This window comes from Macrotis lagotis, chromosome 5 (assembly GCF_037893015.1).
Source record: "Macrotis lagotis isolate mMagLag1 chromosome 5, bilby.v1.9.chrom.fasta, whole genome shotgun sequence".
Lineage (NCBI taxonomy): Eukaryota > Metazoa > Chordata > Mammalia > Peramelemorphia > Peramelidae > Macrotis > Macrotis lagotis.
In genome coordinates, this window is record NC_133662.1 from 254431414 (window position 1) to 254450257 (window position 18844).

An 18844-nucleotide genomic window follows, 5' to 3' on the forward strand; every position below is an offset into this window, starting at 1 on the left:
GTAATTTTATGAGGCGGGAACTGAGATGCAGAGAGGTGACTTGCTCATTATCTTACAGTTTGTGATTGTTTGAAGTGGGATTTGAACCCAGATTTCCCTGACTTTATCCAACAGTGGAAACACTGGACTCCCTACCTCTGGTGCCAGATTAAGCCCCAACTCTAACAATGGTCACACAACTAGGAAATATAGGAGGCACCATTTGAATTCAGCTCCAAGTTCATTAGTTTTTCCACTAATTATGTGACAACTGACTTGTTATTATTCCCATTTAATGGGGGAAGAAACTGGGGCTCATAGAAGAGGAATAATCGCCCTCATACACGTAGCTAGTGGGTGTCATATGTCTCCCAGCTCCTAATGAGTCATACTTTTCACCCCTACATGTTGCTACCTAAGCACTATTCTGCACATTCACTGCCTTCATGGAATCTCTAACTCTCTTGAAATGTTTCCTCTTTCCACCATAGCAACAAATGTCTCAAGAATAGCGGGGGAGTTCTTGGAGTTATTGGCTAAGAAGCCACCAGAGGATGCGGAGGAGTTAGCCAGGGTTCCCCAATGCCACCAAGGATGGGCTTGATGAGGGGTCCAGAGAAAAGAGTGAAACGAAGAGTGTGTCAAGAACCTCAAAAAGAGTTGTGTCTGAGGCTTTTATGAGCCAAACATGTAGCAGAAATGTGAACTAGGGCAGAACAAGGGTAATATTGAATGATCCACTGGAAATATGCTTTTACAGGTGATTTCTCTCTCCCCTCTCAGTGTCTATGGTTAGGGAAAATGATGATGATGATGAAGGTGATGGTGAGGATGATGGGGGTGGTAGTGGTGATGAAGATGATAATGATGATGGTGGTGGTGGTGATGAGGATGATAATGATGGTGGAGTAATAGTGATGATGATGATGATGATGACGATGATGATGATGATAAAGCTGATGTTTCTATGGCCCCTTGAAGTTTGCAAAATAATTTATGTAGGATGATAGACCTGGAGATCAAAGGGATTTTAATAAGCCAAAAATTGATTTTAAAGACAAGGAAATTGAGACCTCAGATCACAAGAGGCCAAGTCAACCTTTGAATCCAGGTTCCACCCTCCTCTCAGTTTTCTCTGAACAAATATCAATCAGTTTCTGAACACTAACCAAATCAAAAACTCCTTAACCCTAACCTCCAGAAGCAAGATCCTTAAAATTTTCCTAGAGGGCAGCTAGGGGATACCATAATGTATAGTGCACTGGACTTGGAATTAGGAAGACTCATTTTCCTCAGGCAAATCTACCCTCAGACATTTATAAGCTGTGTGACTCTGGACAATCATTTAAACCCGTTTAACCTGAATTTCCTCATCTGCTAAATGACCTAGAAAAGGTAAACCACTTTAGTACCTTTGCTGAGAAAACCCCAAATCGGGTCATGAAGAGTTGGACATGATTGAAAAGCAACTGAACAACAACAAAACTTTCCTAAGAAGAGTTGAATGTTCAAGAATGTTACCCAGAAGCAAATACTGATTATCGGTGATTATGAGTGAAGATCCGGTTCAATGTAGTTAAAGGCACAGGAGATCCCGAAGACCTTTCCCTTTCCTCCCACTCCAGGTCATGAGACTCTCACAGTCCTCCCCGAAATCCTGACTCAGAGACCTGAGATGCAGGACAGGGATTTTCCTCACCACCCCCTCAATTCCCTTCCAAGTAGTAACCCCTCAGGGCCCAGAGCAAGTGAACAAGATGGAAAGGTTGATTCTCCCATCCTGGGAGAACTGAGTTCCTGAGAAAAACAAACAATAATTCTTTATGTGAGCTGAACCTAATTGTCATTCTCTATTTCATATGCTTTTCATAAGAATTTGTTTGTTAATGTTCATAATAAAAACAAAATTTCTTTTGCTTGTTTTTGCAAGGCAATGGGTTAAGTGACTTGCCCAAGGTCACACAGTTAGGTAACTATTAAGAGTCTGAGGCTAGATTTGAACTCAGGTCCTCCTGACTCCAGGGCTGGTGCTCTATCCACTCTGCCACCTAGCCACCCCACAAAAACAAAATTAAAAAATAATCAATTGTATGTTGAACTCAAAGGGTCCACAGGGTGTTTTTACACAATTCATGTAAATTAAATTTTCTATATAATGGGAGACTGGTTGTCTATGAGGACCCAGTCCTAGAAGCATGAACTATCATGGATGCTTGGGGAACCTATCTCTGAATGTGAACAATAGAGGCCTCTTTTGATTGGCTGCTGATCTGGAGCACAGTATTCATTCCAAAAGGTACTAAAAGTGGTCAAACTAACAGCCTACTTGGACTGACTTTTGTGGCAGGGATTTGCCAGTGGTCGATCTAAATGAGTTCTCATCTCACCTCTGAGAAAGACAGTGCTGGGGAGTTAGCCCAGTTGTAGGAGAGTAGCAGCACTGTTTTCCCAAAAGAGTTACCTGTCCAACACTTTGTAGTAGCCACTTTGGATTTGAATCCACTCTCTCCAAGGACTGTTAGAAGAAAAATTTGCTTCCAGTTTTTGGAAACAATTTGTAACTTTTCTTCTTGCTATAACTTCTCATAAATATCCTTTTGTAAGAGATGATTCAAATTAATCATTGGGTAAATTGATGATATATGGGAGATACTAATTGTAACTGGTGGTTGTGGCTTGAACCTATGGTGTTAAAAAGACATCTTTGAACTCTTAGGACATTCTCTAGAATTCTGAGGGAAGATGAGGTCGTATTTTGGGAATCTGAGAGGGGAGGTGGGAAGAGTAGCTCAAGGGTTTCTAAGTTACGGGTATAACTTGAGAGATTATTCAAAGGGATCTTGTAGAAAAATCTTACTGAAAAATAAGATATTCCCTCCTTTTTTTTTTCCTGAGCTCTAAAAGATAACATAGATTGCTATTTTAAAGCAGTGTTGGTGGTGGAGCTGGTAAAGGATGACCTCTCTAAGACTCCTCTTCTCCGACGGTCTACCTTATCCCTGCTGGCGTGATATGATTAAGTCATGGATCGGAGCAGTTTCTCAGTGCCTTTTCCTTTGTCTACTCTGTGCCTTAGGCAGACCCATGGAGAGGAAGAAAACAGAATGACATGAGCCTCAGCTCCATGACAAGCCTCATGATGATTTGACCTTAACCATGATGCATTCCTGGATGCAGAAGAGGCAAAGACTGTTGATCAACTGACAGCAGAGGAGAGCAAGGAAGGGCTTGGAAAGATTGTAAGCAAAATAGATGGCAACAAGGATGGGTTTGTCACTGTCAATGAACTCAAAATCTGGATTAAATTTGCACAAAAATGCTAAATTTATGAGGATGTCAAATGACAATGGAAGGAGCATGGCCTCAATGAGGAAGGCCTCGTTTCTTGGGGAAGATTATGAAAATGATCCCTATGGCTACATGTTATGTGATCCAGACCCAGAGGATGGGTTTAACGATGAAAAAATGATGGTGAAAGATGAGTGATGACAGGGTGGAGATTTCTTTGCCACAAAGGGAGAGTTCACTGCTTTACTCATCCTGAAGGGTATGACTATATGAAAGATATAGTTGTTTGGGAAGTAAGAGAGGACATAGATAAGAATGTTGATAGTTTTGTGCATATGGAAGAATTTATGGGAGACATGTATAGCCATGATGGAACAGCTGATGAATTAAAGTGGGTGAAAACCCAACCTGAGTAATTTGTGAAATTCTTAGATAAAAACTGTGATGGAAAGATGGATAAAGAGGAAACCAAAGACTGAATTCTGCCTTCAGATTATGATTATGTAGGAGCTAAGTCCTGACATTTGATTTATGAATCAGTCAAGATCAAGGACAGCAAATTCACTGAGGAGGAGATTGTTGACAAGTACAATTTGTGGGCAGCTGAATCATAGATTTCAGGGAGGCCTTAGTACAGTGTGATGAATTCTGAATCACTAACAAATAAATCCATCTTTTTAAACAATTCTTTTTTAAATTTTTTAATTTTTTTTAGGTTTTTGCAAGGCAAATGGGGTTAAGTGGCTTGCCCAAGGCCACACAGCTAGGTAATTATTAAGTGTCTGAGACCAGATTTGAACCCAGGTACTCCTGACACCAGGGCCAGTGCTTTATCCACTATGCCACCTAGCTGCCCCTCCATTTTTCTTTAAAGTAATTTTTTATAGCTTCTGGTTTCAAATGAAAATTGTTTTCACTACTGAGACTGGTATTACAAACTTTAAAGCAGTGAAAAAATACAACAGTAAAACATATTCTGTCTCCTTTCCTCCTTTCAAAGGGACAGAAGGGACATTCTGATGAGAAACTGATTATAATTCTTCTGTTTTTTTAGATTTCATTTTGTTTTATATGCAACAAGTTCAATTTGTTTTCAGCTTGGGCATGGGAAATGGATGCCCATCCTCTCCTCCTGTTCACAGGCTCACATTAGTTCATCACCAGCCCCAAACTTTTCTACAACTTTTTGTCCTTTTTACTTAGCTAACTCATTTGTAAAGCCTAAGATCAATAAGGAAACACCCAGAGAAGGGGAAAAAAATGTACCCTGTATATCATGTCAAAGAGACAATATTCTGGTACTGTCTGCTTAAAAATATGACATTTTCCAACTGTTCATTATGACTAGTTAACTCTCTAGCACCTGACCTTCCTCATCCTGTCCCTGGCAAGGGAGTTCTTATTTGTAAAACTGGCCTGGGCCAGGCTTGCCCTGTTGTAGTTCTACTGAAGGAGTTGCATTTCCTCATTCATACAAGTACAACTGACTGAAAAGGGGTTTCAACCAGTGGCTTGAAAAGCAAACATATAAAAGGTGTGATTTTTCCTTCTTTTTCTTTTTTTCAGGTTTTTGCGAGGCAATGGGGTTAAGTGACTTGCCCAAGGCCACACAGCTAGGTGATTATTAAGTGTCTGAGGTCAGATTTGAACTCAGGTACTCCTGACTCCAGGGCCAGTACTCTATCCACTGCGCCACCCAGCCGCCCCGATTTTTCCTTCCACAAAGGTAGATACATTTCTTCACTGTCTATCTTATATCTAAGTAGATCAGCTTATTGAAAAATTCAGGGTAGGCTTATATGATAGCTACTGAAATCATCTTTACTATCTTCTGAATGAGCTACCAGTAGGCAGGAGGGTGATAGACCCTCTGCTTATGCTCTCCAGACCAGCCTGATAGCATTGGGCAAATGACTTCTGCTTCAAAGAGTTATAACTCGGGGCAGCTAGGCGGTGCAGTGGCTAGAGCACTGGCCCTGGAGTCAGAATGATCTGAGTTCAAATTCTGACCTGAGACAGTTAATAATCACCTAGCTGTGTGACCTTCGGCAAGTCACTTAACCTCATTGTCATGCCAAAAAAAAAATACAAATGGTTATGACTTGTTCCTTTCTAATTATGTCATTGAAGTGTCTTTACTTGTAAGAGAAATGATTAGTGAAGGCATTTCTTTTATGGAAGCCCAAAGTAAGATATTTTTAAATGGAATGTGTTAGGAAAGCTGCTGAGGCAACTCTAAGGCAAGAAAGGGAATCTTATTTCCCTCTTAAAGTATTAGTGAAAATCTCAATTGCAATGGTCTTTTGGGTTGACTTCCTAAAACCATATGCTGCCTAATTTATCAGGGATTCTCATATCTCAAAATAGAAATCTCTTATTCCTACTTTCTCCTGGATGAAAACTGCCCAGGCCTCAGTCAATATCAGTTAAGGAATTGGTGATGATTTTTGTCCTTCCTTCTTGAAGAAGATCATGGCATCGGGGAGGTGATGCCGTGATAAGTACATGAATTGGATTTGAGTGAGGGGAGACCATGCTGTCCCCAGCCTCACTTTCTCCTCCAGAGTCATCTGGGTCCAGTGGCCAGAATTAGGACAACTGGGGATTGTCCTGGATGCAGCTAAGGAGCTAGAGGAGACGGGAACATCCCAACAGGTGACTTTCCGGGCAGAGTCCCCGTGATATGAATGCCATTGCCCACTCCCACCCCCAAAATAAAACTTTACTGGCTAAGCAGGCTGCCAACCCTTCTTAGAGAAGGGGAATTTGGGGGAAAAAACTTTATATTTTCTAGTGAAATATAGACAGAGAAATGGCTCTTTTTCAGCTCTACAGACTCCCTTCTTCCCTATTTCATACAACACTATATCTTTTGAGGGACCTTAAGTGGAGATAGACTCTTCTTATGAAAATATATTTTGTGTTCCAAGTGAGCAATTTTGGGGTCACTAAACCAACTTTGTATTCTGTAATGCAAACTTATTCCTATCTGTTCTTCCATAAGACTGTTTATTTTCATTTTAAAAAATAGCAGATTTGCTTAGGCTATTCCTAGGTCATGGCCTAGGGCCTAGGGCCTTTTCCTTCATTCCCACCTGACCCATTGGATTCCTTAAACTGCTCTTAAGAAAGGGAATGCTTAACAAAATAAAACCTGTTGTCCTTCTACCTTCAGCCAATTCAAGTCAATTTTGATTCATTCCTCTTCCATTGGTGCTGTCTGAACAACTAACAGGTATTATGGAGGACTAGCAGGTTCCCATTCTCTGGGTCCTTTATGACATGGTCTTGGATCTCTAGCTAATGGAGCAGTCTTCTTCCTTCACCAAATGATACATTACTGAAAAAAATCATCTGGAAGGCTGGTTCTCTAACTCATATACGATTTATCTTTGGGGAATGCTGAGACTTGGAAACTCTCAACTCATGAGGTAATTCCTAAAGTTGGGAAAATTCAATGTCAGGGTCACTAGACTCTGACCTGTACTCTGAAAAGAAAACAAAATGACGGCCTAAGATGGTCAGAAGTCAGAGGTCCCTGCATCTTCTCAGTTCTGACTAGGCCTTGTGTTACTGGCTCATGCAAGGGATCATTCTCAGCTCCTGGGTGGCTGAGTGAGGAGAGAAAAGGGGTGAAATCTCTTATCATTGCCACATTTTTGTATGGAAGTTCCAGGGAAACAATACACATAAAAAGGAAAATCAAGAAAGGTCAAATTCTATTATAGCTTTTTTTCTAAGTCACAAGGAAAATAGTGACTCTTGGAAAGAGCATATATCCCTTGATTTGAAGTAGTCAGTCATCTTGGAAGGGGCCTGAATTGTTAGGGAGAACTCTCTGCAGGCTATGAAGTCATCCCTAGGATGTCCTTCAGACAAAGATTCAAGCTCTGAAATATTTGTGAAAAGTGCTAAAGATTTTTTTTGGGGGGGGGCTTTTCTGTAAGGCAAATGACTTGCCCAAGATCACACAGCTAGGTAATTATTAATTGTCTGAGGTCAAATTTGAACTCAGGTCCTCTGGACTCCAGGGCCAGTGCTCTATACACTATACCACTTAACTGCCTCTAAATGTTTAGAATAAGATCAGAGAAGGGATGGAGAACCCATAGCCCCAGAGCATGGGCAAGAAGGTGTAATGTTATTTTCTTTTTCTGTCTTATTAGCCAATCTGATCAGTAGGAAACGGAGCTTCAGAGTTGTTTTAATTTGCATTTTTCAACTCAATAGTGATTTAGAGCACTTTTTCATATGACTATAAATAGTTTTAATTTCTTCAAGTGAAAACTGCTTATTCATATTCCTTGACTACTTATTTAAAGAATGACATGTATTCTTATAAATTTGACTCATCTCTCTATAAATTTGCAAAATGAGACCTTTATCTTAGATAGTTTCTGTAAAAATTCGTTTCCTAGCTTTCTGTTTTCCTTTGAATCTCGGTTGCATTGGTTTGTTTGGGCAAGATTTAATTTAATGTAATAAAAATGATCCATTTTGCATTTCATGATGTTCTTTTATCTCTTGTTTGGTTCTAAATTCTTCCCTATTCCAAAGATCTGACAGGTAAACAATCCTTGCTCTTCTAATTTGCTTATGGTATCACCATTTATGTCTAAATAATGACCCTATTTTAACCTTATCTTGGTATATGGTATAAGATGCTGGCCTACACCTATTTTCTGTCAGCTGTCATTGCTAACAGTTTTTGTCAAATAGTAAGCTTTCATCCCAGAAACTGCAATCTTTGGATTTATTAAGCAATAGTTATTTGCTTCTGTACCTTTTCTACCTCATCTACCCCACTGACGCAACACTTATTTCTTAACTATGACCAAATAGTTTTGATGATTGTTGTGTTGTACGACAGTTTTAGATCTGGTACAACTGAGCCACCTCAAGAAGGTATCATTTTACTAGATGACCAAGAGAGGGTGAAACACTCCAATTGCTACTTTTTTCAAACTGGAAAGACCAAATCAAAGAATTGAAGCTTGTGGGAGGAGAGAAGAAATGAAATAATCACATGCATTTATTTGTTCAGCTCTTCAGGGCCAGGTGAATGGCAGAAAATGCTCAAATGAGGGTTCCATGGCCAGGAACAGAGACTATCTAATGTTGAATAGGAAGAATGTATTCCATTTACCTGGAGACTGAATTATCTGTTTAAGAAGGCTTTAAAGTGGAAATTCATTGTGTCAGGGATCCCTTGGGCAGTCTGGTGAACCCTCTGGATCCCTTCTTAGAATAAATGCATGAATAAAATACATAGGATTACAAAGGATGAAGTATGATGACAGCAACATGTATACACACAATACATATGACACATAGGAAAACAAAATGAAGGTGTCAAACTAAATGATATTTGAAGTACTTTCTGTTCTAAATGCTATTCAAGAAGTGATTTTATCTCCCTGGGCTTCGTTTTCTTCAATGTAAAATAAAAGGGTTGGACTAAATGGCTCCAGGAGTCCTTCCAGCTCTATAATTATGACCCCTTGGTCCTTTGAACTAGTGGGAGGCAATTTTGAGGAAAGCTTTGAAGCAGCCAAAATTATTAAAGACCAGAGAGGGAATGGAGGTGTGGGAATTCCTTCAGGCAGTTCCAGAAGTCTAGGAGGTAGAGGTACTGAGGGAAAAAAGGAGCTATCCTTAGACACTTATTAGATGAGAGACCTTGGGCAAGTCACTTAACAGCTATCTGACTCAGTTTCCTCATCTGTAAAACAGGAATGATAGCAGCACTTACCTGGCAGGGTTGTTGTGAGAATCAAATGAATTAGTATATGAAGAGTGCTTAGCGTACTGTCTGTGACAAATCAGGTGATTTATTAAAGCTAATTGTTATTATCAGCAATAATTATTGTATTGTTAAGGGGATAAGGAATGCCAGCAGGAGATGTTGCAATTGACTTTGATGCAGCTACATGGATGAGATTTAAAGGAAACATTTGCTCCTCTATTTCCCCCTCATCCCCTCCCCGATTTAAATGTCATCTGTGACTTTTAGATTCAAAGATTTCTAAAGGTAGAAACATTGGAAGTTGATTTTCCCCACTTGGCAGAAACTTTGCAGAAAATGGGAGGAAAGTTAGGGATGCTGCCTGTCTAAACCAAGAATTCTGACCCGTGTCTGGGTTTAAATCCCAAAAAGCATTGGCCTTCAGGTATTAAAGACGTTCAGGCTGTAGGAAAGGGGAGACTGACTCATTTGTCCAGAGCCCAACTGGAAAAAAAAGATTGTGCCCTGCCCCAAGCACCTTGCTCCCTCAAGGAGACTTAGAAGTTTTATGTATAACTAGGGGGGAATGGAGAGATATGTGTACTTTTTGGAGTTATTAGATGCCGGGACATGGGTGACTAATATACCTGGAAACCTTAAGAGACAGTTCTTCCTCTAAGTGGCCTTGGGAAATCACTAAATGGAATCACTAAAATGAAAAAAAAAATGGTGATAATTTTGTAGTTAGAAAGAGAATTAGATTTGGAAACCAGAGGCTTGGATTCAAATTCTGACTCTGCTATCTATGAACTATTTGATCTTTAGGTAAGTTGCAAATGACCTTCTCTGAACCTGTTTCCACCATTGTAGAATGAAAGGGCTCAATGGCTTATAAAGCCCCTTCAAGGTCTAGATCTAGAATCCCATGACACTTCCTACTAGGGGGACCTTGGATGAATGATTTACTTAATACCAAAAAGACCAGGCTAATAATTGTCTCAATATAAGAATTTTAAAAAAATATTTAAAAACATGTTATAATTTTGTATAATTTCTCCTATCCTGTTTATTATAATATCCTCTCATCTTTTAAATAGAATCAGATATTATAATTTTGGACAACTAGGTGGTGCAGTGGATAGAGCACTAGGTCTGGAGTCAGAAAGACCAGAGTTCAAATCCAGCCTCAGATACTTCCTAGCTCTGTGACCCTGGGGAAGTCCCTTAATCCAATTTGCTTCACTTTCCTCATCTGTCAAATGAGCTGAAGGTAACAGCAAACTATTTCAGTATTTTTGCCAAGTAAACCCAACATGGAGTCACTAAGAATCATATGCAACTGAAAAATGATTAAACAACAACTAACATTTTCCTTTGAAATATTTTCATCTTTCTTTTTTTCTCTGTTTTTTAAAAAGGCACTATATCAATTGATGCAGCTTGATCTTTTGAGGTACTCTTCATTTCTTTGAGCTTTCTAGGTTTCAGTTTTCTCGATTACAAAATGAGGGAGGTAAATTAGTGGGTTTCTTCCAGCTCCAAAGACCTATGCTTTGTTTTTGTTCTTGCATTTTTATTGATATTTTAAAAACTATATGACTTTCATTTCCAAATATATATCCATTTTCCTTCCCTTGGTCAGACAGCTATCTCTTTTTTTAAATTTAAATTTATTTTTATTAAAGATATTATTTGAGTTTTACATTTTTCCCCCAACCTTGCTTCCCTCCCCCTCCCCCCCACAGAGAGCACTCCGTCAGTCTTTACTTTGTTTCCATGTTGTACCTTGATCCAAATTGGGTGTGATGAGAGAGAAATCATATCCTTAAAGAGAAGAGAAGTCTAAGAGGTAACAAGATCAGACAATAAGCTATCTGTTTATTTTTCTAAATTAAAGGGAATAGTCCTTGCACTTTATTCAAACTCCACAATTCTTTCTCTGGATACAGATGGTATTCTCCTTGGCAGACAGCCCAAAATTGTTCCCGATTGTTGCACTGATGGAATGAGTGAGTCCTTCAAGGTTGAACATCACTCCCATGTTGCTGTTAGGGTGTACAGTGTTTTTCTGGTTCTGCTCATCTGACTCAGCATCAGTTCATGCAAATCCCTCCAGGTTTCCCTGAAATCCCATCCCTCCTGGTTTCTAATAGAACAATAGTGTTCCATGACATACACATACCACAGTTTGCTAAGCCATTCCCCAACTGAAGGACATTTACTGGATTTCCAATTCTTTGGCACCACAACTATCTCAGAAAACAACTCATCTACATGGCCAGGAAAGAAAGCCATTGAAGAATGGAGGATGACAAGAGACTTATCTGAGGAAAACATGAGGGGTGGCTAGGTGGTACAGTGGATAGAGCACCGGCCCTGGAGTCAGGAGCACCTGAGTTCAAATGGGACCTCAGACTCTAAATAATTACCTAGCTGTATGGTCTTGTGCAAGTCACTTAACCCTTTTTGCTTTGCAGAAACCTAAAAAACAAACCAAACCCCCCCCCCCCCCCAAAAACAAAAACCATGAGAAAGCATGACAAAAGACCAAAAATATTCTAGTGGATTTGTGATCTCCATTTGGATGTTCCTTCCAATGATGCAAGTAACAACCCATCCATGTGGATTTCACTTGTATAATTCCTTTCTATGTCTTCCCATAGTTCCAGACAGCAGTTCATCCCCAGTTATGAGTAGCACTCCTTTCTTTCTCCTGAAATTGAGGAAGTGCCAGCACTTGATCTTTCCGCTTAAGAACATCCCTTCTCCTTGTATATATAATCCTGTCTTCTCTTTTCAGTACACACTTCCCCGATGACATCTTTTCCTCATGTTTTTTGGTCAGAGATTGTAGCCTGCTCATACCTGCCATGGCATCCTTTCCATTGGTCTCTGTGTGATAACTGATTTTACATTCTCTGTAGATTGCCACATTCCTGTCTTGCCATTGCTGGGAGGATACAGGCGTAGCCCAGAGTTCTTTGGATAAGTTTTGAGCCTGCCCAATAGACCTAGCTGAGTTGCCCACTCTCAGTGGGGAGAGGCAGGGAGGGCAGTCTCCTTTGTTTGGTCCTTTCAGAGGCTCCTATCTGCTTTGTCCAGTGTAAACACATTGGTGAACTAAATTGGTGAGAGTGGAGGGACTTGCTCTTCCCCCAACTACCTCTCTTTTATCCCAGTTCTGAGAAATGGGTATAGTGCTTCTTTCTTGTATGTTCTCAGTTTCAGGTGCCATGAAGCATGACAGTTCAAGCCATGTCCACTTTGGAGTCAGGATTGCAGGCCGCATGTTGTAACTAGCCAGCCCCGTGTGGCAACCCTGAAGTCAAGGTACCTGGGACTTGGCCCCAAGGTGAATATTGGATTTGAACCTGGGACTCTGAGCTATGGGAATTTAGCTAAGTTGGGAGGCCAGTCACCAAAGGTATAGGACAAGTAGGAAGATTATGTTTCCCACATGTCTGAGAGTATGTATTACTTTTTAAAAATCTTTTGAAGTAAATATTCCTTTATTTCTCAGGCATTAAAAAGATGGACTCGACTCTTGCATCAAGGGAAAAAAAATCTTTGGGCCCAATTTTTTATCCTTTTATACACAAAACCATATTGAGGCACAATCTCTATGAGCCTAATAATGTTGTAACCCATGAAAATTATTATACACACATTTCTAAGGTCCATAGGGACTGACTTGGAATTCCCCATCTGGCCAAGAGCTTCTTTTCTGGGCCAGCTAATCTTGATTAGGCAATGTGATATAATGAGTAAGTACTGGATTGAGAGCAAAGAGAACTTGGGTTCACTTCCTGCCCCTGATATTGGTTATGTGAGTTTGGACAAGTTACTTAATTTCTCTCAGACTCAGTTTCCTCATTTATAAAATAGGGAAAATAATAGCTACTATATTGGGATGTTTTTGAAGATTTGATGAGAGAATGTATGTAGAAAGTTTTGCAAACCTTAAAACATTGTGTTTATCTTAGCTGTTAACATTACTATTTTTATTATTCCACAACAAGTTCTATCTTTCATGAGGTCACAGTATACTCTCATTTGTACCTGTCATGCCCAGCACAGGAAGGACCTAGGAAAACTGGCATCAACTCTAGGAACCCAAATAGGTCATTATATTGATGACATATCTGTGGAGCTGATAGGAGGAATGATTGCAAAGCCACATCAGGCTCCAGAAGACTGAATAGGCAGTTACTCTAGATAAAATACAGTGCCCTTCTCAGTCAGTTGAGTTCCAAGATACATTGGAGAATAGGGGAACAAAGAAAGGATCCTCTCAGTGAAGAAGTTATTAGGGTTAGTCTCTCCAATCTCTAAGAATGTAGTCTCAAACTTGTTGCCTTCTGCTTTAAAACTAGTGGAATTTGTCAGGGATCTTGTCTCAGCAATGTCAAAGCCAGAAAGTATACACATTCATCAAAATATTTGCTGTAGCCTTTTTCATATTAAGTAACAAAAACTGGAAACAAAGTAGATTCTTGCTGCCTTAACAGCATGTGCCACATGAATTTAGTAGGGTATTATTGAGCTGTAAGAAAAGATCATTGTGAAAAAAAAACAAAACAACAAACAAAACAAAACAAAAAGATCATTGTGAATATTACAGAGAAGTATGAGAAGACTAATATGGACTGATGTGGAGGGAAGGGAAAAGAACCAGGAAAAAAACTTACATAATTAAAACAATGTTTGTGGAATTCAAGGCCAGAAAAGCTGAAATCTGTTGTTCTCTAATTATAATGATCAAACTTCATTCCCAAAGATGAGATGAGAACTGCTCCCCTTTTTTTTCCATTGGCATTCCCTTTCCCTAGTCTTATTTCTTTTCTTTTTTTTTTTTTGCTCTCTGAATTGGGGAATAGGGAAGAATGCATTTGGAAATTAAAGTACAGAAGAAGAATAAATCTGTATTAGGCACAGATCTGCCAGAGATAAATGCATTAATTAAATGATTCTGAGCCAATTTGCTGAAAGAAAATCCCAAGGGTTACAAATCTATTTTGTTTTTGAGTATCTTTTTTTCATATTACAATTTATAGGGTTCAAGGATAAAGGCACTCTATAGACTAGATTGAACAGGGACAAAGATTAAGCAAGAGTTTTGAAAAAACCAACAGCATTTAACTGATGTCTCTCCCTTGAGCATCTCTTTCCTAAAACCATTCAGTCCTGTTTAGCCATCTGTCTAAGGATTCTTCTTTCAGCCTGATCAAAGATTTAATAAAAGATGTTTATTAACTGAATAATCAAAGACTTCTTCCTTTCTTTAACAGATCATTTCCCCAATGTTGTCAAAACATGGGGAAGAGAAGAACTGCTCTGGTTGCTACCCTAATGCTCTCTTTAGATAAAATAATATTTTTCCCTCAACTTGGACTTGGTTTTCCTTTAGAAACAGCTTGAGTCTTTGTAAAAGATGTTAAAACTTTGAAAGACTTAAGAAGTCAATGCAAAGCCCAACCCCTATTCCAGAGGACCAATGACAAGACTGGATGGACTTGAAATACAGAATGAATTGGACATTTTTGGACAAGGACATTTTGGGAATTTGTTTTGCTTGGCAAGGCATAATTATTACAGGGTTGTTCTTTTTCTTTTTTCTTTTGTTTTCTTTTTCTTTTTTAAGGTTTTTGCAAGGCAAACGGGGTTAAGTGACTTGCCCAAGGCCACACAGCTAGGTAATTATTAAGTGTCTGAGGTCGGATTTGAACTCAGGTCCTCCTGACTCCAGGGCCGGTGCTCTATCCACTGCACCACCTAGCCACCCCTTTTTTCTTTTTTTCTAGTGAGGGAAATGGTAAGCAGAGAAAATGGAAAGCAAAGGATTGAGCCTTCATTAAGCATTTACAATGTGCTAATAAATACTTGTTAATTAAAATGAAAAAATAAAGAATTTTAAGAGAAAAAAAGGAAGTGAAAAGGATTTCAGATGAAGCCATTGATAAAATATTGAGAAGGTTTTCTATTACTGTGGGATGAGAACTCTGGAGTAAAGTATTGTTCTAAATGGTTATTATTTTACAATATGTTCCCTGAAGAGGGTATTGCGGTCGGGGGGTCATTATACTTTCACAAGTGATATAAAAACAACAACAAAAAATACCACAAAATAAAAATAATGCAACTATTTAGGAATTGGAGGCAGGAACGTTCCCCTCTAGAATGTTCCATTCACAACTATATACAAAATGAGTGGAAAGGAGGCCAAATTTGCATAATCAACAAGACCCTCTGACCCTAAATTCATCTGATCAATGGCTTGAAGCAACAATATCTCTTGACAGTTCTCTCTGGAGCCTGTGGTAACCACAAATGGGAGTTAAGGGAATAGGATCATTGGACTTTTGATCTAAATATTTGCCTTTTGAAGTTAACTACAATTTTTATAAGCAGCTGGCCAAAAATTGCTAAGTGTTGATAAGAGACAGGGAGACTGACCTCAAATCATGATAAAAATCTAAGATCTAAACTGTTCCTTTGTTCATGCCTGACCTTCTATGGCATGGGAAGGGGTTGAGAGGACAAAGACATACTATGAAAATGGTATACCTAGGACTGGGCCAAGCCAGACCCAAATGGAATCTCCTACCCTATGGACTCCAGGGTTCCTCTGTGCTCAAGATCCAGGTTGTGGTTTTCTCCTCTTCTATAGTATGTTGGCTATGAGGAACAGGAATGCTCTTAGATGACTTCCATGCAAAAGAAAAGGAAGCTTGTAAGGGGCGGCTAGGTGGAACAGTGGATAGAGCACCAACCTTGGAGTCAGGAGGACCTGGGTTCAAGTCTGACCTCAGACACTTAATAATTACCTAGCTGTGTGGCCTTGGGCAAGCCACTTAACCCCATTACCTTGAAAAATCTTAAAAAAAAAAAAAAGAAGCTTGTGAGTCCACTAATGGGTGGGCCAGACTCATAACTTAAGGTCTTAATAACATAGTTGTTTGCTTGTTGCCACTCACAAATTAGATGGTGAACTCCTGGAATTCAGGGACTGTCTTTTATTTTATTTTATTTTTTGCAGCAATTAACATGGTTCTTTGTATATAATAGGAACTTGATATTTATTGGCTGAATGACTGAAAAAATACCCTGATTCTTCTAGGATCAAATCCAAAAGGCTCTTTTGGCATTGAAAGCTCTTCACAACCTGGTCACACTCTCTTTGTACAAGGAATTTGATCTTCTTGATCTTTCTCACATATGATCCTCGATTTCTAATCTCACTATTCAGGAATGCACTCATTTTCTGCCTGTGTCCTTTACCGTTCCCTTGGATGTCCTGTCAATTTTCAGTCATATCTGACTCTTTGTTACTCCATTTGGGGTTTTCTTGACAGAGATCCTGGAGTAGTTTGCCATTTCCTTCTCCAGCTCATTTCAAAGAAGAGGAAACTGAGGCAAACAGTAATAAATGATTTACCCAGAGTGACACAGCTAGTAACTGAAACTGAATTTGTATTCAGATCTCTAGACATTGTGTTACTTTAGCATCCTTGCTTCCTTCAAAGCTTATCTTTCCTATTCTCTATGCCTATTCCTACCTAGATTCAATGCCTTCCTTCCTTACATTGTCTTTTTTACTTTGTACATTTTCTAAATATACTTATTATATATACAGTATGCATTATATTGCTTTATATTATATCATTTTATATTATTGTACTTATATAAATACATGTTGTTTCCCCCACTTTCTTGGGATCATCACTTTAGAATTACAAGGGACCTTAGAAGATATCTAATTTACTTTACAGATGAATAAACTGAGGTCCAGATGAGTGAAGGGGTCACACAATTTGTCAGTTTATGGCTTCACACATTTTGGGGGCATGTGGGTGTTGTGTTCTTTTAAAAATATATTTTTATGGGGTAGCTAGGTGGCATAGTGGATAAAGCACCGGCCTTGGAGTCAGGAGTACCTGGGTTCAAATCTGGTCTCAGACACTTAATAATTACCTAGCTGTGTGGCCTTGGGTAAGCCACTTAACCCCATTTGCCTTGCAAAAACCTAAAAAAAATTATTTTTACAATGTTGAGATTATTAGACTGACTTCTGTGGGGGAGGAGGGAAGGGAGGATGATGTAAAAAGTGTAAAATTCAAAATCTTACAAAATGATAGGTAGAAAATACTATTGAATGAAATTGGAAAACAAATAAAATATGTATTTCAAAAAAAGACTCAAAAAAAAGGAAGTCATGAAGGTCAGGATTTCAGAAAATTCTTGAAAGACTACCATGAATTGATGCTGAATAAAATGAGCAAAACCAGAAGTATGTTATATACACACTAACATATGGAATGATGGTCTCACATGATGGACTTGTTCATTCAGCAGTTCAATAATCAGGGCCAATTTTAAAAGACTTGTGATGGAAAATACCATTCACATTCAAAGCTTGTTATCTTCAGAGTTTTTAAAAATTGTCTTTTGCATTATGTCATTTTTTCTGCTCTAATGTTTTCTTCTATTTGGATGTGATTCTTCTCTTACAACATGATCAACATAGAACTATAAAAAAAAGAAAATTGTTTTAAAATTTTTTTTATTTTTCCAATTTTACAATTAAATGTAGAGATAATCTTCAACATTCATTTTTGTTAAGCTTTCTCCCTCCCACCCTGATAGAATTTTATATGTATAATCGTGCTATGCATATTTTTGTATTGGCCCTACTGTGAAAGAAGAATCAGAACAAAAAGGGGAAAATCATGAGAAGGGAAAAGCAAAAAACAAAATTAAAAAAGCGAATGTAGCATGCTCTGATCTGCATTCAAATTCCCTAATTCTTTCTCTGGATGTAGATGTCCATCAGAAGTATTTTAGAATTTTCTTTGAGGGGCAGCTAGGTGGCACAGTGGATAGAGCACCGGCCCTGGAGTCAGGAGGAACTGAATTCAAATCTGGCCTCAGACACTTAATAATTACCTAGCTGTGTGGCCTTGGGCAAGTCACTTGACCCCATTGCCTTGCAAAAAAAATCTAGAACTTTCTCCAAACGCTGTATTGCTGAGAAGAACTAAGTCTATCATAGCTGATTATCACACAATATTGCTGTTAGGATGTATAATGTTCTCCTGGTTCTGTTCACTTCACTCAGCATCAGTTCATCTAAGTCTTACCAAAATCTGCTTGCTCATTGTTTCTTTCTTCTCTTTTTTGGTAGGGCATTGGGGTTAGGTGACTTGCCCAAGGTCACACAGTTAGATAATTTTTAAGTGTCTGAGGCCGGATTTGGACTCAGGTCCTCCTGACTCCAGGGCTGGTTCTCTAACCACTTCACTACCTAGCTGCCTCATGCTGATTGTTTCTTACAGAGCAATAATTTTCTATGACTTGTCCATTCATTCCCCTGTTGATGGACATGTTCTCAATTTCCAATTCTTAGTCCCCACAAAAAGAACTGCTATAAACATTTTTGCACAGGTGAGTTCATTCCCCTTTTTTATGATCTCTTAGGGATATAGACCTAGTAGGGTATTGCTGGATCAAAGAGTTATGCCCAGTTTTATAACCCTTTGGGCATAGTTCCAAATTGCTCTCCAGAATGGTTGAATCTCTTCTTTGTTCTACTGATAGTGCATTAGCAGGATCACACATCTAGGACTGGAAGGGACCTTACAAGTCATCTAGTCCAACACTCTGATTTTAGAAATGAAATTCTGAGCCAAGTGTTCCCAGTTGGTTGCACTTGCTTCTGTACACATAAAATCAGAACATTTTCACTGCCTCATACGAGACCAGGACTATCCTGCTATAACCAACAATCCTGAGAATTTTCACAGTCTCTTTCATGTGTAGCCAACACTCACGAAATGGAACATGGGTAACAAAAGA

The 18844-nt window shown here is 38.9% G+C and overlaps 1 pseudogene; it reads left to right on the top strand.

Annotated features, from left to right (window-relative positions):
• The first annotated feature begins 25 nt into the window (after window positions 1-25).
• Window positions 26-3919, top strand: LOC141490172 (calumenin-like; annotated as a pseudogene).
• The last annotated feature ends 14925 nt before the right edge of the window (window positions 3920-18844 follow it).